Source organism: Staurois parvus, unplaced genomic scaffold, assembly GCF_062004578.1.
Source record: "Staurois parvus isolate SC_StPar_1 unplaced genomic scaffold, SC_StPar_1.0 ptg001234l, whole genome shotgun sequence".
NCBI classification, from domain to species: Eukaryota; Metazoa; Chordata; class Amphibia; order Anura; family Ranidae; genus Staurois; species Staurois parvus.
Window position 1 is genome coordinate 173636 of NW_028319030.1, and position 21342 is coordinate 194977.

Consider the following 21342-nt stretch of genomic DNA (forward strand, 5'->3'; position numbering starts at 1 on the left):
CAGCTTCCAGAAAGGACCGTGGAAGTATCGGCCATAGTTGATTCGGGGGCATGCAGCTGCTTCTTGGACAATAATTTTGCTCACCAGCAGGGTATTCCTCTCCAATTTAAACAGAAGGGGTTCAATATTTATTTGGCCGACGGTTCCCGAATAAAATCGGGGGTAGTGAACCAGGAAACCCCCTCCATCACCACTGTCATTGCCGGCCAGCACCAGGAACTCCTCCGCCTGGATGCTATAGCTTAACCCCTCTTCCCAGTCATTCTGGGGCTCCCATGGTTACGGGCCCATAACCCCCAGATTGACTGGTAGACCGGAGTAATCTCGTTCCCTTCCCCATACTGTCGGGTATACTGCCGCACTTCGGGCACCGGGGATCCCCCAAATCCTCCTGTGCTCTGAGGGGGAAGCTGAATTAAAACAAGTAATCCCTGCAGCCTACCATGAGTTTCTAGATGTGTTCAGCAAACGGGAAGCCGATACTCTACCCCCCCACCGCCCTTATGACTGTCCCGTTGACCTGTTACCCGGTTCAGAAATTCCTTTTGGGCGAATCTTCCCCCTTTCAGAGCTCGAATTGGGGGCCCTAAAGGAATATATCGAGGACAGCCTCCAGAAGGGGTTCATCCGCCCCTCCACTTCACCGGCGGGGGCGGGAATTTTCTTTGTTGAAAAGAAAGACAAAACCTTAAGGCCATGTATCGATTACAGGGAATTGAATAGGGTCACGATAAAGAACCGTTACCCACTGCCGTTAGTACCGGAGTTGTTCCAAAGTTTAAAAACAGCAGTGGTTTTTACAAAGCTGGATTTGAGGGTAGCGTACAACTTGGTTCGCATAAGGGAGGGGGACGAGCTGAAGACGGCCTTCCGCACCCGCTTCGGCCACTTTGAATATTTGGTCATGCCGTTCGGGTTGTGTAATGCTCCGGCCACGTTTCAGCACTTTGTGAATGATATTTTTAGGGACTTTCTGGATGTCTTTGTTATCGTTTATTTAGACGACATTCTGATTTTCTCCCCTTCTTTGGGGGGACACAGAATACATGTAGCAAAGGTATTGGGGCGATTGCGGCAGCATGGGTTGTACGCCAAGGCAGAGAAATGTTGTTTTGAACAATCCAGCATTGCCTTCTTGGGCCTGATTATCTCCACCGCGGGGGTCGCAATGGATCCCCAGAAAGTCGCTGCAATACTGGATTGGCCTGAACCCACGGACAGGAAATGCGTCCAACGATTTATCGGTTTTGCAAATTTTTACCGGAAGTTCATCAAGAACTTCTCGGGTCTGGTGTCCCCCATTACTCAGCTAACCAAGCTGGGAACCCGGTTCAGATGGACACCAGAGGCGCCAGAAGCTTTTGAAGCCTTGAAGAAGCTGTTCACCTCGGCACCCATTTTGGGTCACCCAGACGCCGCCCTTCCCTATATCTTGGAAGTAGATGCATCGGAGAATGCGGTAGGTTCCATCCTCTCCCAGCGGAAAGGCACCAAGGAACTGCTCCATCCTGTAGCATTCTTCTCACGGAAGCTTACCCCAGCAGAGAAGAATTATGATATTGGTGATCGAGAGCTACTGGCGATCAAAACGGCGTTAGAGGAATGGAGGTACCTGCTGGAAGGTGCGGTGCACCCCATCTTAATATTTACTGACCACAAAAACTTGGAATATCTGAGAACCGCCAAGCGTCTACGCCCGCGACAGGCAAGATGGGCACTATTCTTTTCAAGATTCAACTTCCACATTACGTACCGGCCCGGACCTAGTGCCCGTGTCCCTGCACAGGGCGGTGCACTGCGCCTGCGCCGGGACCATCGCGGCGGGGATCGAGGAGATCCCTGACATTGCCCCCCCCCTACGGGCAACCTCCGGATGCCCACCCGATCTCTCCACCACGGGTGATCGCGAAAAAAACTCCGGACAAGTCTGGGTGCATGGACATTATGGGCTGCATGGGGTCCCCGAAGACATTGTCTCGGACCGGGGGGTCCAGTTCACGTCAAGATTTTGGAGAGCACTGTGCAAAGCCCTGGACATCAAATTGTCTCTCTCCTCTGCGTTCCACCCTCAAACTAACGGTCAAACCGAAAGGACCAATCAGACCCTAGAGCAATACTTAAGATGCTACACTTCGTTTACTCAAGATGACTGGATGCCTCTTCTACCCCTAGCGGAATTTGCGTACAACAACGCCCGCCACTCAGCGACGGGACAGTCCCCGTTCTTTGCCAACTATGGCTTTCACCCAGTCTTCCTCCTGGATTTGGTCTCGGAATGCCCAGTACCAGCAACGCAAGATGTGGTAACGTTTTTCACCGCGAACAATAAGAAGCTTCAAGAGGCCATCAGTCGGGCCCAGGAAGACTACAGGAAGGCATTCAACAGGAAACGGAGAGGAGATCTGGTGTTGCGGCCTGGGGAGAAGGTTTGGCTAGCGACGTCCAATTTAAAGATGCTTTGCTCGTCAAAGAAATTGGGACCCAAATTTATAGGCCCCTTCTGCATTAAACGGATGGTTAACGAAGTGGCCTACGAACTCATCCTTCCTGACACGCTCAAGATCCACCCAGTCTTCCATGTGTCCCTGCTGAAGCCAGTAGTCCCAGATGCCTTCCCTGACCGGGAATCTAGACCCCCGGAAGCCATAACGGTCGAGGGAGAAGAAGAATTTGAGGTTGAAACAATCCTGAAGTGTCAAAGGAGGGGAGGCCAGACCCAATTCCTTATCAAATGGAAGGGCTATGGCCCTGAGGACAATTCTTGGGAGCCAGCCCATAATGTCCATGCACCCAGACTTGTCCGGAGGTTTTTTCGCGATCACCCGTGCTGGAGAGATCGGGTGGGCATCCGGAGGTTGCCCGTAGGGGGGGGGCAATGTCAGGGATCTCCTCGATCCCCGCCGCGATGGTCCCGGCGCAGGCGCAGTGCACCGCCCTGTGCAGGGACACGGGCACTAGGTCCGGGCCGGCCGCGGCGTTCGAGTTTGCGCATGCGCAGTAGAAGCCGCGGCCGCCCGCTGGGCACCAATGGCAGCGCAGGGCGGGATATTTAAATAGCCCTGAGCTGTCATTCAGTGCCTTCTGGTCTTCCCTGCATCCTGTGAACCTGTACCTTGTAAGTTTTGACCCAGATTGTACCTGACCTTGCTGCTTTCTCCTATTCTGACCCTTGCTTTGCCTGACCTCTCTCTTGAATGCCCCTGATTGGATTTGACCTGCTGTTGCTGACCTGGCGTGTGACCCGACCATTCTATGCCCACTGCCTTGTACCTTGCCGTCCTCTCTGTTACCGACCCGGCCCGTCTGACCTTGCTCATCCATCCATCCCTTGCAGTGGGGTCTTCTGACCTCCTCACATCAGACTCTTCCCCGTGGGAGCCCTTGGCGCATACCACTACCACTGACGGACGCACCCAGTAGCCACGACCTGGTCTCGGGGGGCTCCAAGTCCATCCCCACCATCAGGGGCCCTGATGAACAAGCACCCTGGGACTTAGATTCCGTGCGCTGGGGACGCCTTTTCAGTGGAGTGCTAGTGGTACCGCCAGGCGGTCCCTTACAGTTCCTGAGCCTTTAAATGGTCTCTCAGTCTGGTTCAGTAGGAATCCCAATCATGATGCTTGAAGTCCAGTGTGAAGTTCCCACAGTCGGTGTTGATTTGGGGAGCCATGTCATCTGCTGGTGTTGGCCCACTGTGCTTAATTAAGTCCAGGGTCAATGCAGCCGTCTACCAGGAGATTTTGGAGCACTTCATGCTTCCTTCCGCAGACGAGCTTTATGGGGATGCGGACTTCATTTTCCAGCAGGACTTGGCACCGCCCACACTGCCAAAAGCACCAAAACCTGGTTCAATGACCGTGGGATTACTGTGCTTGATTGGCCGGCAAACTCGCCTGACCTGAACCCCATAGAGAATCTATGGGGCATTGCCAAGAGAGACATGAGACCGAAGAATGCAGAAGAGCTGAAGGCCGCTATTGAAGCATCCTGGTCTTCCATAACACCTCAGCAGTGCCACAGGCTGATAGCTTCCCTGCCACGCCGCACTGAGGCAGTAATTGCTGCAAAAGGGGCCCAAACCAAGTACTGAGTACATATGCATGCTTCTACTTTTCAGAGGTCCGATATTGTTCTATGTACAATCCGTGTTTTATTGATTGCATGGAATATTCTCATTTTCTGAGATTGTGGATTTGGGGTTTTCATGAGCTGTAAGCCATAATCATCACAATGATGACAAATCACGGCTTGAACTATCTTGCTTTGCATGTAATGAGTCTCATATATTAGTTTCACCTTTTAAGTTGCTGCACTGAAATAAATCAACTTTTGCACCATATTCAAATTTTTCGAGTTTCACCTGTATTTAGCTTCTTTGAAGTTTGTCTTCATCTGACTACATACAGTGCCTTGAAAATATATTCACACCCTTTGTTACAACCAAAAATGTAAATGTATTGTATTGGGATTTTTTGTGATAGACCAACGCAAAGTGGCATATAATTGTGAAGTGGAAGGAACATGATAAATTGTTTTCAAAATGTTTTCCAAATAAATCTGTGAAAAGTGTGGTGTGCATTTTTATTCAGCCCCCTGCACTCTGATGCCCCTAACTAAAATCTAGTAGAACCAATTGCCTTCAGAAGTCACCTAATTAGTAAACAGAGTTCACCTGTGCATCATTAATCTCAGTATAAATCCAGCTGTTCTGTGAAGCCCTCAGAGGTTTGTTAGAGAACATTAGTGAACAAACAGCATCATGAAGGTCAAGGAATACACCAGACAGGTCAGGGATAAAGTTGGGAAGAAGTTAAAGCAGGGTTAGGTTATAATAAAATCTCCCAAGCTTTGAACATCTCACAGAGCACTGTTCAATCCATAATCTGAAAATGGAAAGAGTATGACATAACTGCAAACCTACCAAGACATGGCCGTCCACCTAAACTGTCAGGCCAGGCAAGGAGAGCACTCATCAGAGAAGCAGCCAAGAGGCCCATGGGAACTCTGGAGGAGCTGCAGAGATCCACAGCTCAGGTGGGAGACTCTGTCCATAGGGCAACTATTAGTCGTGCACTCCACAAATCTGGCCTTTATAGAAGAGTGGCAAGATGAAAGCCATTTTTGAGAGAAAGCCATAAGAAGTGCCGTTTGCAGTTTGCGAGAAGCCATGTGGGGGACACAGCAAACATGTGGAAGAAGGGGCTCTGTTCATATGAGACCAAAATTTTGCCCTAAAAGCAAAACGCTATGTGTGGTGGAAAACTAACACTGCACATCACCCTGAACACATCATCCCCACCGTGAAACATGGTGGTGGTAGCATTATGTTGTGGGATTGCTTTTCTTCAGCAGGGACAGGGAACCTGGTCAGAGTTGATGGGAAAATGGATGGAGCCAAATACAGAACAATCTTAGAAGAAAACCTGTTAGAGTCTACAAAAGACTTGAGACCGGGGCGGAGGTTCCCCTTCCAGCAGGACAACGACCCAAAACATCCAGCCAGAGCTACAATGGAATGGTTCAGATCAAAGCATCTTCATGGGTTAGAATGGCGCAGCCACAGTCCAGACCTAAACCCAATGGAGAATCTGTGGAAAGACATAAAAATTGCTGTTCAGAGAGGCTCTCCATCCAATCTGACAGAGCTTGAGCGATTCTGCAAAGAAGAACGGGCAGAAATGTCCCTCTCTAGCTGTGCAAAGAGACATCCCCAAAAAGACTTGCAGCTAGAAATGCAGCAAAAGGGGGTCCCACAAAGTATTGACTCCGGGGGGCCGAATACAAATGCCGCCACACTTTTCACAGATTTATTGGTCACAAATGTTGGAAACCATTTCTCATTTTCCTTCCACTTCACAATTATGGGCCACTTTGTGTCGGTCCATCACATCCAATCCCAATAAAATACAATTACATTTTTGGTTCTAACATGACAAAATGTGGAAAATTCAAAGGGGTAGGAAAACTTTTTCAAGGCACTGTATGCAAGTCTAGAGAAAAAGAGTATGTTGTTTACATGACAATGATCTCTAACAGTCTGATATATCGTGTTCTCCAACCACTTCTGTAACTTATCTGCAGTCTCTGACAATCTATAAAGACCAAAAACAAAAAATGTCAAACCACAGCTAGATGGACTACCATAGAGAATCCAATTCTAAAATTTACTTAACTCGCACCATAAAGTCAAAAGCATTTCTTTTGTTACATACAGAGAAAAAAATGGCCGGACAAATAGTACGGCAAAGATAGCAGACTTTTTAGGCACAGTGAGAGACACAACCATATAAAATACCACAATGTATCAAAATAAAACAATAAACAAAACACAGAATACAAAGCCCCCTAACACAACGGAGGGAAAAAAAGAATTGGTACATAGCCTGTCCCTCTGCATAAAGCATATACAGTGGATTGTATTAAAAGAGGTATAGACTCCAGAGAGAGATATTATCCCCCCCCCCCATTACAAATCATTAGTAATACCTCATCCGGAATATGCAGTTCAGTTTTGAGCACCAATTCACAAAAAGAACATTGGGGAACTGGAGAACGTACAGAGAAGGGCAACCAAACTTATAAGAGGCATGGAGGAGATCAGCTATGAGGAAAGATTAGAGGAACTGAATGTATTCTCTGCTGAGAAGAGGAGATTAAGGGGGGATATGATCTCCATGTATATTACATAAGGGGGGATATGATCTCCATGTATAATACATAAGGGGGGATATGATCTCCATGTATAATACATAAGGGGGGATATGATCTCCGTGTATAATACATAAGGGGGGATATAATCTCCATGTGTAATACATAAGGGGGGATATGATCTCCATGTATAATACATAAGGGGGGGATATAATCTCCATGTATAATACATAAGGGGGGGGGGGATATGATCTCCATGTATAATACATAAGGGGGACATGATCACCATGTATAATACATAAGGGGGGGATATGATCTCCATGTATAATACATAAGGGGGGGGATATGATCTCCATGTATAATACATAAGGGGGATATGATCACCATGTATAATACATAAGGGGGGATATGATCTCCATGTATAATACATAAGGGGGGGGGGATATGATCTCCATGTATAATACATAAGGGGGGGGGATATGATCTCCATGTATAATACATAAGGGGGATATGATCTCCATGTATAATACATAAGGGGGATATGATCTCCATGTATAATACATAAGGGGGGATATCATCTCCATGTATAATACATAAGGGGGGATATGATCACCATGTATAATACATAAGGGGGGATATGATCACCATGTATAATACATAAGGGGGATATGATCGCCATGTATAATACATAAGGGGGGATATGATCTCCATGTATAATACATAAGGGGGGATATGATCACCATGTATAATACATAAGGGGGATATGATCGCCATGTATAATACATAAGGGGGGATATGATCTCCATGTATAATACATAAGGGGGGATATGATCTCCATGTTTATTACATAAGGGGGGGATATAATCTCCATGTATAATACATAAGGGGGGATATGATCTCTATGTATAATACATAAGGGGGATATGATCTCCATGTATAATACATAAGGGGGATATGATCACCATGTATAATACATAAGGGGGGGATATGATCTCCATGTATAATACATAAGGGGGGTATGATCTTCATGTATAATACATAAGGGGGGGGGATATGATCTCCATGTATAATACATAAGGGGGGGATATGATCTCCATGTATAATACATAAGGGGGATATGATCTCCATGTATAATACATAAGGGGGGATATGATCTCCATGTATAATACATAAGGGGGATATGATCACCATGTATAATACATAAGGGGGGATATGATCTTCATGTATAATACATAAGGGGGATATGATCTCCATGTATAATACATAAGGGGGATATGATCACCATGTATAATACATAAGGGGGGTATGATCTCCATGTATAATACATAAGGGGAGGATATGATCTCCATGTATAATACATAAGGGGGATATGATCTCCATGTATAATACATAAGGAGGGATATGATCTCCATGTATAATACATAAGGGGGGATATGATCACCATGTATGATACATAAGGGGGATATGATCTCCATGTATAATACATAAGGGGGGATATGATCTCCATGTATAATACATAAGGGGGATATGATCTCCATGTATAATACATAAGGGGGGATATGATCTCCATGTATAATACATAAGGGGGGATATGATCACCATGTATAATACATAAGGGGGGATATGATCTCCATGTATAATACATAAGGGTGGATATGATCTCCATGTATAATACATAAGGGGGGATATGATCTCCATGTGTAATACATAAGGGGGATATGATCTCCATGTGTAATACATAAGGGGGATATGATCTCCATGTATAATACATAAGGGGGATATGATCTCCATGTATAATACATAAGGGGGGATATGATCACCATGTATAATACATAAGGGGGGATATGATCTCCATGTATAATACATAAGGGGGGATATGATCTCCATGTATAATACATAAGGGGGGATATGATCTCCATGTATAATACATAAGGGGGATATGATCTCCATGTATAATACATAAGGGGGGGATATGATCTCCTTATATAATACATAAGGGGGGATATGATCACCATGTATAATACATAAGGGGGATATGATCTCCATGTATAATACATAAGGGGGGATATGATCTCCATGTATAATACATAAGGGGGGATATGATCTCCATGTATAATACATAAGGGGGGATATGATCTCCATGTATAATACATAAGGAGGGATATGATCTCCATGTATAATACATAAGGGGGGATATGATCTCCATGTATAATACATAAGGGGGATATGATCTCCATGTATAATACATAAGGGGGGGATATGATCTCCATGTATAATACATAAGGGGGATATGATCTCCATGTATAATACATAAGGGGGGGTATGATCTCCATGTATAATACATAAGGGGGGATATGATCTCCATGTATAATACATAAGGGGGATATGATCTCCATGTATAAATACATCAGTGGTTCATATAGTGAACTCGGTGTAGTTATTCACCCTGAGGTCATCACAGAGGACAAGGGGGAGCTTTTTACGTCTGGAGGAAAAGAAATGTAATCTCCAAACATGGAAAGGTTTCTTCACAGTAAGAGCTGTGAAAATGTGGAATAAACTCCCTCAAGAGTTGTTTCTGGCCAGCTCAGTGGATTGCTTTAAAAAGGTCAAAAACTTACTGATATGGCTGGACAACAATAAGGAGGAGGTCTAATGGGCAGATAAAATATACTCCAATAAATAGGCTTTCAGACAAAAAGAACCAAAATCCTAATAGGGCAGGAACCTAGCTCATGTAGTGGTGCGTGTGGGAAATTCTCACCTGGGGTCCCAAAAACAAAGTAAAATGTTCAAAAGATGTGCAATTAACTTTTAAAATATAGCTGGATGTATAAATTGCTAAACATAATACTTCACCTCCTTATTGAGCTCCGGGGTAATCCAGACAAGGAAAGATTGTAAAGCGCTTGTATCAGATCCTCATACAAGGTCCCTATAGGGAATGTCATAAAGGACCATTAATAGTAGATGGAAGTCATAGAGTTCTCCCATTAAATATGTCCAGACCCATAAGTGCTTAGCCTAATGTATGGCAAAAAAGAAATGCGGCCCTTCGCTCCAATTAGTCACCAAACGCCACATCCGAGTGCCTCTGCCACGCCAATCGTAGCCAGCCACTTGTGAAACACCACAGCCAGTCGCCATAATAGCGTGGCGTATATCCGTCATAAATATGGCTGCGTGAGTGACATCAGTTGCACGCCACACCAAAGTGATGACACGCATGCGTCGGAGTGTCAAAGGCACAGGCGCACTGAAAAGGGACATGGCGACTACCCCCAAGAAAGCCGGGGACATAACAGCCCGCCCAAATGTCATAATCCCAAATGGGAAGGTAGACGGACATATATGCCTGCCCCCATACCAGTACCCGCGGCCACTGACACCTAAACAAGGGATCGGCACCCAGAAGAGGAACAAAAATAATACATATTACTAATTGATAATTCAAATACACAACAAATATAATACACATAGATCAATCTGTATTACATAACAAAAATAGAAAGAAAGATAAAGCACCGCTCAATATTAACCCCTTCCATACCGGGCACTTTTACACCCTCCCCCCCAGGCCATTTTTCAGGTTTCAGCGCTCTCACACTTTGAATGACAATTGCGCGGTCATACAACATTGTACCCAAACTAAAATTTTATCATTTTCTTCACACAACTAGAGCTTTCTTTTGGTGGTATTTAATCACCACCGGGGTTTTTATTTTTTTCTAAATGACAAAAAAAGACCGAAAATTTTGAAAAAAAAAACACGTTTTTCTTTGTTTCTGTTATAAAAGTTTGCAAATAAATAATTGTTCTTCATAAATTTAGGCCGAGATGTATTCTGCTACATGTCTTTAGTGAAAATAACCCAAATTAGGATGTATTATTTAGCTTGTAGGAAAGTTATAGAGTTCACAAACTATGGTATAGATCTGAATATTGATCAATCCTGAAGTACTGACAGCCAATCTAATTTCTTGAGGTCCAAGAATGTCAGAACAGTACAGATATCCCCCAAATGTCAGGACAGTACAGATATCCCCCAAATGTCAGAACAGTACAGATATCCCCCAAATGTCAGGACAGTACAGATATCCCCCAAATGTCAGGACAGTACAGATATCCCCCAAATGTCAGGACAGTACAGATATCCCCCAAATGTCAGGACAGTACAGATATCCCCCAAATGTCAGGACAGTACAGATATCCCCCAAATGTCAGGACAGTACAGATATCCCCCAAATGTCAGGACGGTACAGATATCCCCCAAATGACCCCTTTTTGCAGAGTAGACAGTCCAACGTACTTCATAAGAGGAATGGCAAGTTTTTTGAAGTTGTATTTTTTTTGTCATAATTTTTTGGAAAATGAAGAATATTAAAAAAATTATTTCCACTATTTTTTTTAGATACTGCCACCAGTGCAGTACAGCGTCATCATATAACTGGCATGGCGGTGATCAGGGACACTGACTGGTGACAGTATGAAAAAAAAATCTATATATATTTTTTTTTCATATTTCACTATGACCAAAGTAGTACAATGTTACCATAGTAACATTGTACTACTTTGGGGAAGTGATCAGAATTTTTTCTTTTTTTTTTTTTTTTACACAATTTGCTTGTAGCAAAGAATTTCTTTGCTATAAGCAAGCATTTACCTGAATGACATCGATTCATTCAGGATTTTTTTTTTTGCTTAGCTGTGATTTAGCCACAGCTAATCACATGACATGTGCATGTGACCTGCTGTGACCATTCACAGCTAGACACTAGTATACAATGGATGGCTTGAATGAAGCAGGTCACATGGTACCGGCAACGGGGGCGGTACTCAGATCTGTCATCGGCCGTGTCCGAGGTACGCGGCCGGTGACAGATTGCGCCGCTACGCGGCTCTGCAAGTGCACAAACTGAGCATGCTCTGGAGTACGCCATCTGGCGCCCTCCCGGAAATCTAATGCATTTTTACGGCCACCAAACGGCTATTGGCCAGGCGGCCAATGGTTAAATATATCTCACAGCGTATCAGAGGAAGGATGGAACTAGAGGGAGTGTGATAATAGACCCACAATATTAAATAGGTTCAAAAAGGGTTTGTAGCTCAAAGTTTTGTGACATAGTCCCACATGTCTACCTACTGAAGCAGATAATACGTTGTAATTAATATTTGCAAAACATAATATAAACTATACCAATAGTTTGACAATCCACATAGTGTCGGACAGAATGAAGTTGGCCATTAGGTAAGTATAATGATTGATTTTCATAAATTCAGTTACAAAAATGACACTTGCCGCATTTCCAAGTGCCACACACCTGATAATCTATATCAGGGCCTTCCTGCATAAAATGACTCTTCGTAATTCTATCCCTGATGGACTGAGCTCTTTTGTATGTAATTTCTGGATAATCCTTAATGTATTTTCTAAGGATTGTATTGTTGGTAAGTAGATACCAGTGATGTTGAATAATCTGCTGTATTAGCCCTTGCTGTCTAGTGAATGGGGTAATTAATCTGACTGTATTCGAATTAGAATGTGTCTTTTTCTGGAACAAAATTTCTTCTCTAGAGCATCGGTATACTTTATTATATGCCTTTCGGAGTGTAGTACGCAAATAACCTCTTTGTAACAACCTATCTCGTAATGCACCTGCTTCTCTTTTGAAATCCTGATCATTGGAGCAAATGCATCGACGTCTCAGATATTGACTGTAAGGTATACTACGTTTGAGTTGCCTCAGATGGAAACTATCAGCGTGTAAGATAGTATTACCTGCTGTTGACAGTACAGGGTGGTACCAATGGTGTCATCATCCAGTATCATAATTTAAATGTTCAAAAATGAGATAGATTTTTTATCAATGGGAGAGGTCAATTTTAGGTTGAAATAATTTTTGCCTAATAAAGACATAAATTCAGAGAATTCCTGAGTAGATCCCATCCATAGAACAATCACATCATCTATATAGCAAAGCCACAAGAGTATATATGGCCAAAATCTACTGAACCTCTCATCCGAGAAGAGCATACATTCCCTACCCCCCCCAGGTACAGGTTTGCATACGATGGGGCACAACATGTCTCCATTACCACCCCCTGTACCTGGAGGTAGTGGGAACCGTCAAACGTGAAGCCATTTCTAGTTAGAATATGTTCCAATAGAGCCAATATGAAATCCATGTATATAGGTGCTTCCTGGGGTCTTTCTCTAAGAAAACATTTGATCACAGATAGGCAATTAGAATGAGGTAAATTTTTGTATAGAGCTTCAATATCAATTGCAGCCAATTTTGTATTCGAGGGTACCTGCAGGCCCAGACTGGCCATAAGGCACACCGGGCTTTAGAAGAGTGGCCTATTGATGACCGAGCCACACAGCAGGAGGTAAGCGGTGACTGCAGTCTGGACAAGGCTAACACAGACCGTGGCCGACGCTCACCTCTTGCTATTCGGCTATGCCCAAAGCAGGGCTGACAGGAGGAGCATCAGTGATGGCTCCAGCTACAAGCAGTAAGCACCACCAAGGACACACAGACACCTCCTTAGCTGGCTGCTGCACACAGCCACAGTGAAGGGACAGAGGTGGTCTCTCTCCTTCACCAGCCAACGCACTGTTACAGCTCGGTGGTGGATTGGGCTGTCTCTTTGCTGGGTGAACTGTCTCTTTGCTGGATGGGCTGTCTCTTTCCTGTACGGGCTGTACCATTGCTGCATGAGATGTCTCTTTACTGGATGGGCTGTCTCTGTCAGGAACCATCGCGACGCATGGGTCTACACATGCGTAGGGGTCTGCCGAGACGTATAGGTGGCAGGGCACTAGGACCCAGGCACACCCATCGTCTGGACAGTACTAGGCAGGCACTTGGACCCAGGCTACGCCTGTCAGGTGCAGGGCGGGCTATTTAAACTAGCCCTGCATAGACACTTGTTGCCGAATGGTCTTTGTATCCTGTTACCTGTGTGTGAGTACTTCTGATCTGGATTGTTTTGACCTTGTTGCCTTCTCCCGTCCTGACCCCTTGGCTTGCCTGACTCTGCTCCTGGATGTTCCCGTTTAGATCTGACCTCCTGGTATTGACCCTGCGTCTGACCCGACTATCCTTTACCTACCGTTTTGTACCTTACCGATCCGCTAGTTACCGACCCGGTCTGCATGACTCTGATTTAGCTCATCCATCCACCCACCCCGCAGAGATCACTAGGCTCCCTTACATCAGACTCCTAGCTCTATGGAGCCCCTGTCAGACTCCTCTACCCCTGTTGGAGATACCTGGTAGTTGCAACCTGGTACCGGAGCGCTCCAAGTCCATCCCCACCATCAGGGGCCCTGGTGAACAAGTGCTCTGGTGCTTAGACTCCGCACTCTGGGGAGGCTCTACCGGGGGACTGATAGAGGTGCTGTCAGGCGGTCCGTTACAGTCACATTGCTGGAAGGGCTGTCTCTTTGCTGGATCGGCAGTCTGATTGCTGGATGGGCTGTCTCTTTGCTGGATGGGCTGTCTCTTTGCTGGATGGGCTGCCTCATTGCTGGATGGGCTGTCTCATTGCTGGATGGACTGTCTCTTTGCTGAACGGGATGCCTCTTTGCTGGATGGGCTATCCCTTTGCTAGACAGGCTGTCTCTTTGCTGAATGGGCTGTCTCTTTGTTGGACGGGCTGTCTCTTTGCTGGGAAGGATGTCTCTTTGCTGGGCAGGATTTTGCTTTGCTGGGCGGGCTGTCTCTTTACTGGTTGAGCTGTCTCTTTGCTGGATGGGCTATCTCTTTTCTGGATGGGTTGTCTCTTTACTGGTTGAGCTGTCTCTGCTGGATGGGCTGTCTCTTTGCTGGATGGGCTATCACTTTGCTGGATGGGCTGTCTATTTGCTGGGCAGGATGTTGCTTTACTGGACAGTCTGTCTCTTTGCTGGACGGGCAGTCTCTTTACTGGTTGAGCTGTCTCTTTGATGGCTGGGCTATCTCTTTGCTGCATGGGCTGTCTCTTTGCTGGATGGGCTGTCTCTTTACTGGTTGAGCTGTCTCTGCTGGATGAGCTGTCTCTTTGCTGGACGAACTGTATATTTGCTGTATGAGCTGTGTCTTTGCTGGGCAAGATGTCTCTTTGCTGGATGGGCTGTCTCTTTGCTGGATGGGCTGTCTCTTTGCTGGACGGGTTGTCTCCTTGCTGGACATGCTGTCTCTTTGCTGTTGGGATGTCTCTTTGCTAGATGGGGATGTCTGTTTGCTGGATCGTGCTGTCTCTTTGCTATACGGGGATGTCTGTTTACTGGACTGGGCTGTCTTTGCTATATGGGGATGTCTCTTTGTTGGATCGGGATGTCTCTTTGCTGGATTGGGCCATCTCTCTGAATATCTGAATATATAGGGGGCACTGTGATTAGATCTCTAGGGGCCCTGTAATGTAAAGGGGCACTATTATATAAAGGGGCCTGTGCTGTAAAGGGGCACTATAATCAATACAGTGCAGTCCCTTCTATATCACAGTACTCCTTTACATTACAGTGTGGAGGACCAACTGCACCACGAATGCCCCCCCCCCCCCCGGAAAAATTGTCTGCTCAGTCTAAAATGCCCGGGCCTATTATTTGTCCCAGTCTGGGCCTTGTTTACCTGTATCCCCTCTAAACATGTATGTAGGTCGGGGTATCTTGGATATACAATGGTACTGTTATAACAAAGGGGCGCAAATATGCATCAACCAAAGGACTCACTAGTTCAGTATAGGATCCAATACGCGACACTCACTATGGGTCTGCCTGGGGGATGATATAAATTCTTATGAGTTTTTGGTAACTCGCAAAACGTGGGTGTACATGGGAATTTGACCAACAGAGACTCATATCTTTAGTAATGACTCCGTTGTGATAAGCTGCCATTATATATGTAAAGCGCTGCGTAAATTGACTGCGTTATATAAGAACCTGAAATAAAATAGGAACTCTGAAAATTCACTCTGAAATCTGTGAGATAAATCACTAGAAATTTGTATGTACCATTCATTATTGTGAAGAATGTCTAAACACATTTGTCGGTATTGGTTCCTGTCCATAAGGACCACATTGTCCTCTTTATCAGAAGGTTTAATCACAATGGAGTGGTCATTACTTAATTCACGTAAGGCTTGGGCCTGATTCACTGACAGATCAGCAGAGTGATATCCCTGCGTGTGAATTTGTTCAATTTGTTTTGATACCTGAGTTACAAAGGCCATAATTTGGGGGTTGGTCTGCAGAGGTTGGAACTTATCTGATTTCTGTTTAATTTCCAGAGGGTGTCTGTCCCATTGCCCCGTCCAAACCTTAATTTTCTTCTAATAAATCCACAAGTTATTTTAAAGCACGGAAATATCTGACCTTAAAATCTTTCCACTGGTCTTTAAGTACGTTATCGCCTTTTCTTTTTACATTCCTCATCAAATAGATATTTATAGGTCAACTTCCATGCGAATAGCTGGATATCCTTGGTAACCTCAAAATGATCTAACTGTTGGATGGGACAGAAAGTCAGACCCAAACTAAGTACCTCATGAGATTATGTGAAAAAGATTAATGACGTTCAGACCTGATCTTTACAACAAATGAATCCATGGTGCTTGTAAGTGGGCGTGGTATATTTATCTTTTCTACCTGCACTTGTGGCCCTAAAAAATTCTCAGAGGGGTCTGTGTTAGAATCAATATTAAAGTTACGTACAAAAATAAAGATAAAAACATACCATGGTACTAATCAACCCCTAAAACATAATGCGCCATTTACAGGGGTTGACTAGTACCATGGTATGCTTTCATCATTATTTTTCATGTATGTAATAAAAGGTGTTTTGGTTTTTTTTTAGTAGTGAGTTTTTTTCTTTTTATCTTTTGCTTAAATAATGTGATGTTTGTATTGAATTTGTCTTGGATTCTCTGTGTCGGGTGTATCCACCACAGGGGTGGACTGACAACTCATGGGGCCCCTGGACAATAGGGGATTATGGGGCCCCTGTGTCCTTGCCCAAACTCAAAAAAGCCTATGAAAAAGGTACCAGGGGCATCTCATGGGTCTCCCTACTGACCCCGGGCCTTCGGGCAGTGCCCGAGTTTCCAAATGGTCAGTCCGCCCTGGTCAGAAGTCAATATTTTAGTCACCCAACATTAGGTTTTTGTGTCCTTGAGAATATACATAATCCAGCCAGTAGTAAAATGTTTTTCTAAATCTCAGTGATTTAGTGTTGCTGTCAGATCACAGTGACTTTGGAAAGATATAGTTTAATATCCAGGGATGATTACTGTCTCCTGAGCAAGGGAATAAATTGTTCAAGTTTTTTAAGAAGATTTGCTATTCTTAACTTTCCAAGATCCCATAAGAAGAACTGGTGATGTCAGCGAAGCCCCCAAAACATCTTTCTTTTCATTTCTTTCTTCCTTTTCTTTTCTTTTCTTTCCCCTCTCTAATTGTCTTGGGGACCATTGTCACCAAAACAGAAAATAATGGGATATCCAAACTTTTACAGTTGTCACCAGAACAAGAGGTGGGGGTAATTCTCCCAATGGGGAACTGCCACTTGTGCCCTTGTTTATTTTAATGAAAATGAGATTATTATTCCAGCTTTTTTTAGTTGCCTGAAAACTTGGCCTGATGTTAAAAAAATAATTGCTGGTTTGTCAGTCAGGAAAGTCGATGTTCATATGAGGCATGTAAACCAGGGTGTGGTTTTCTTCTCTAGTGCTGTTCATAGTTACTCTATCTAAAAGTCTAATCTAAAAGTCTATAGGGTGATCTTAGAAAACATTCCTTCCCCCCATAGTATCTGTATTTTGATCCCACCAAATGAAAAATGCCCATTACCTGCCTGTGACGCTCCTGAAGGTGCCCAGAGACGGGTTGGATCCTCACTCCTTTCCAGAAAATGAAACTAATCCAGCGGTTTACATTGAGTCACAAGTTGTCTTTAAACAAGGCAATAAAATATAACTGTGATATTTACACAATGTGTACTGTGCGTGCTACCAGATAAAATACAGGCAGAGGGCGTTTCTTTGTAGTCAGAATGCAACAGATTTTGTCCTACAGTTGCAAGAAAAAGTATGTGAACCCCTTGGGATTACGTGGAGTTTTGCATGAATTGGGCATAAAATGTGATCTGAACGTCATCTAAGTCACAACAATAGAAGAACACAGTCTGCTGAACATAATACTACACAAACATTAGATGTTGCCATGGTTTAATTGCACATAACATGTAAACATTCACAGTGCAGGGAGGAAAAAGTATGTGAACCTTTGGACTTAATAACTGGTTGACCCTCCTTTGGCGGCAATAACCTCAACCAAACGTTTCCTGTAGTTGCAGATCAGACCTGCACAACGATCTGGAGTCATTTTGGACCACTCCTCTTCACAAAACTGTTTCAGTGTAGCAATATTCTTGGGATGTCTGGTGTGAATCGCTCTCTTAAGGTCATGCCACAGCATTTCAATGGGGTTGAGGTCAGGACTCTGACTGGGCCACTCCAAAAGGCGTATTCTGTGCTGTTGCAGCCATTGTTTTGTTGAATGACTTGTATGCTTTGGGTCATTGTCCTGTTGCATCACCCATCCTCTGCGGAGCTTCAGTTGGCGGACAGATGGTTGTATGTTTTCCTGCAAAATGTCTTGATAAACTCTGGAATTAATTTTTCCATCAATGACAACAATCCGTCCAGGCCCTGAGGCAGCGAAGCAGCCCCAAACCATGATGCTCCCTCCGCCATGTTTCACAGTGGGGATGAGGTTTTGATGTTGGTGTGCTGTGCCTTTTTTTCTCCACACATAGTGTTGTGTGTTCTTCCCAAACAACTCCATCTTGGTTTCATCTGTCCACAGTATATTTTGCCAGTAGTGCTGTGGAACATCCAGGTGCTCTTTTGCAAACTTCAAACGTGCTGCAATCTTCTTTTTGGACAGCAATGGCTTCCTCCGTGGTGTCCTCCCATGTACTCCATTCTTGTTTCATGTTTTCCTTATTGTAGATGTGTCAACAAAAATGTTAGCATGTGCCAGAGATTTCTGTAGGTCTTTAGCTGACACTCTGGGATTCTTCTTTACCTCATGCAGCATTCTGCGCTGTGCTCTTGCAGTCATTTTTACAGGACGACCACGCCTAGGGAGAGTAGCAACAGTGCTAAACTTTCTCCATTTGTAGACAGTCTGTCTTACCGTGGACACATGAACATCAAGGCTTTTGGAGATACTTTTGTAACCCTTTCCAGCTTGATGCAAGTCAACAATTCTTGATCGTAGGTCTTCTGAGAGCTTTTTTCTGCGAGGCATGGTTCACATCAGACAGTGCTTCTTGAAACCAGTAAACCCAAAACAGGTGTCAGCAACACATCCAATATCATCACACTGATTGGAGTCAAGGTTGGCTCACTCCTGGCTCCAATTAGCTCTGGGAGAAGTCATTAGGCTAGGGCCTCACATACTTTTTCCTCCCTGCACTGAGAATGTTTACATGTTATGTGCAATTAAACCATGGCAACATCTAATGTTTGTGTAGTATTATGTTCAGCAGACTGTGTTCTTCTATTGTTGTGACTTAGATGACGTTCAGAGCACATTTTATGCCCAATTCATGCAAAACTCCACGGAATCCCAAGGGGTTCACATACTTTTTCTTGCAACTGTACACCTAAGAATCCATACTGAGTAACTTTACCAGAAGTAAATATGCGGGGTGAGCACAAAAATACTCTTTGAGTAGTAATAAAATCAAACGTTATTGGAGTAGATTGACAAATATGGTGACTGCAGATACAGTAACTCAAAAATGTCTTTTTTCTCCTGCATAATCTCTGTGCACACCTCCTACCAGCAGAGGGCAGTGAGATCCAACATGGTGCTAATGGAAATGATGATAACCGGCTGTCAAAGATTATTTTCAGTGATGAGGCGCATTTTTCTTGCTGTTTTATAAAGGTTACTTTGCGTTATAAGCAAGGAAGTTTAGACCTCCGTAGTGTATTATGTGCTTTTACTAAATGAAAGTGCTGTACATAGAAACAATTACAATTCTAGGAATACAACACAAGACAGACAGATACTGTATACCTATAACAAGCACAAATGCTACCTACCTCCTAGTGAATCCATGTTCTGTATACAATAGTAATACGCTGAAAAGGTTACTTAACTCAGGTTAGAGTAGGTTCTCAATCTCCATAGGTAATGCTAGGACCCAGGCTTACTCTACAGCAATTGCAGGAGATCGGGTGAAAAACTTCTTCTGCAGAGAACTTTCTTGGTGTTAAGTCATCTTAGAGTCCCTCTAATCAGCTTCTGTTGTTGCCTTTTATTTAGAAAGCACTGACTGTTTTTCACTAGTTTTGCATTTGGCTCAGGTCAGTGTCACTACTGGTAGCATGAGGCCATACCTGGACCCTACAGAGGTTGCACAGGCAGTCCAACTCCTCCAGGATGCCACAGCAATACGCACCATTGCCAGAAGGTTTGCTGTGTCTCCCAGCATGGTCTCAAGAGCATGGAGGAGATTCCAGGAGACAGGCAGTTACTCTAGGAGGGCTGGACAGGGCCGTAGAAGGTCCTTAACCCATCAGCAGGACCGGCATATGCTCCTTTGTGCAAGGAGGAACAGGATGATCCCTGCCAGAGCCCTACAAAATGACCTCCAGCAGGCCACTGGTGTGAATGTCTCTGACCAAACAATCAGAAACAGACTTCATGAGGGTGGCCTGAGGGCCTGACATCCTCTAGTGGGCCCTGTGCTCACTGCCCAGCACCATAGAGCTCGCTTGGCATTTCCCATTGAACCCCAGAATTGGCAGGTCCGCCACTGGCACCCTGTGCTTTTCACAGATGAGAGCAGGTTCCCCCTGAGCACATGTGACAGACGTGAAAGGGTCTGGAGAAGCCGTGGAGAACATTAAGTGGTAGGAATAGAGCCCCATCATTGATGTCAGTTGGAGAAATAGTACCTTATCATTGGTATCAATGAATAATAGTGTCCCATTGTTGGTGTCAGTGGGAGGACTAGTACCCCACTGTCAGTGTCAATGGCAGGAATATGCACCACCATTTACCACCCAGAGAGTGGGGGTAATTATACCCCAAGGGCCGGATAAAAGCCTATGTGCAGTAGCAGAAAGCCTGACCTCCTGGGATGCCCTCATCATTACTTGGATGTTCAACCCAAACAGAAACTCACGGGCCCGCCGTACACATTGAACACCGATGTGTGAGGTGCAATGATCGTATACTTCCCAGCAGTCCCTCATTTGGACCAAACCCTCTGCCCATATTCATTGTCCCCATAGTATGTTTGTCGTCTCTAACCATCTCCTGTAGTCTGTGTTCAGTCTCTAACCATCTCCTGTAGTCTGTGTTCAGTCTCTAACCATCTCCTGTACTATGCCTGTAGTATCTGACCATCTCCTGTATTATGTCTGCAGTCTCTGACCATCACCCGTATTATGTCTGCAGTCTGTGACCGTCTCCTGTAGTATGTCTGCAGTCTGTGACCGTCTCCTGTAGTATGTCTGCAGTCTGTGACCGTCTCCTGTAGTATGTCTGCAGTCTCTGACCATCTCCTGTACTATGTCTGCAGTCTCTGACCGTCTCCTGTAGTATGTCTGCAGTCTCTGACCGTCTCCTGTAGTATGTCTGCAGTCTCTGACCATCTCCTGTACTATGTCTGCAGTCTCTGACCGTCTCCT

General features: G+C 44.6%; 1 protein-coding gene across 1 annotated transcript in view; it reads right to left on the bottom strand.

Annotated features, from left to right (window-relative positions):
- The window catches only part of LOC149437974 (uncharacterized), a 46948-nt gene extending 29389 nt beyond the window's left edge, over positions 1–17559 (bottom strand). Inside the window, exon 1 of the mRNA XM_089660385.1 lies at positions 17480–17559. The gene's annotated coding sequence lies outside the window, so the exon portion shown is untranslated. The remainder of the gene's footprint in view (positions 1–17479) is intronic.
- Between the last annotated feature and the right edge of the window lie 3783 nt (positions 17560–21342).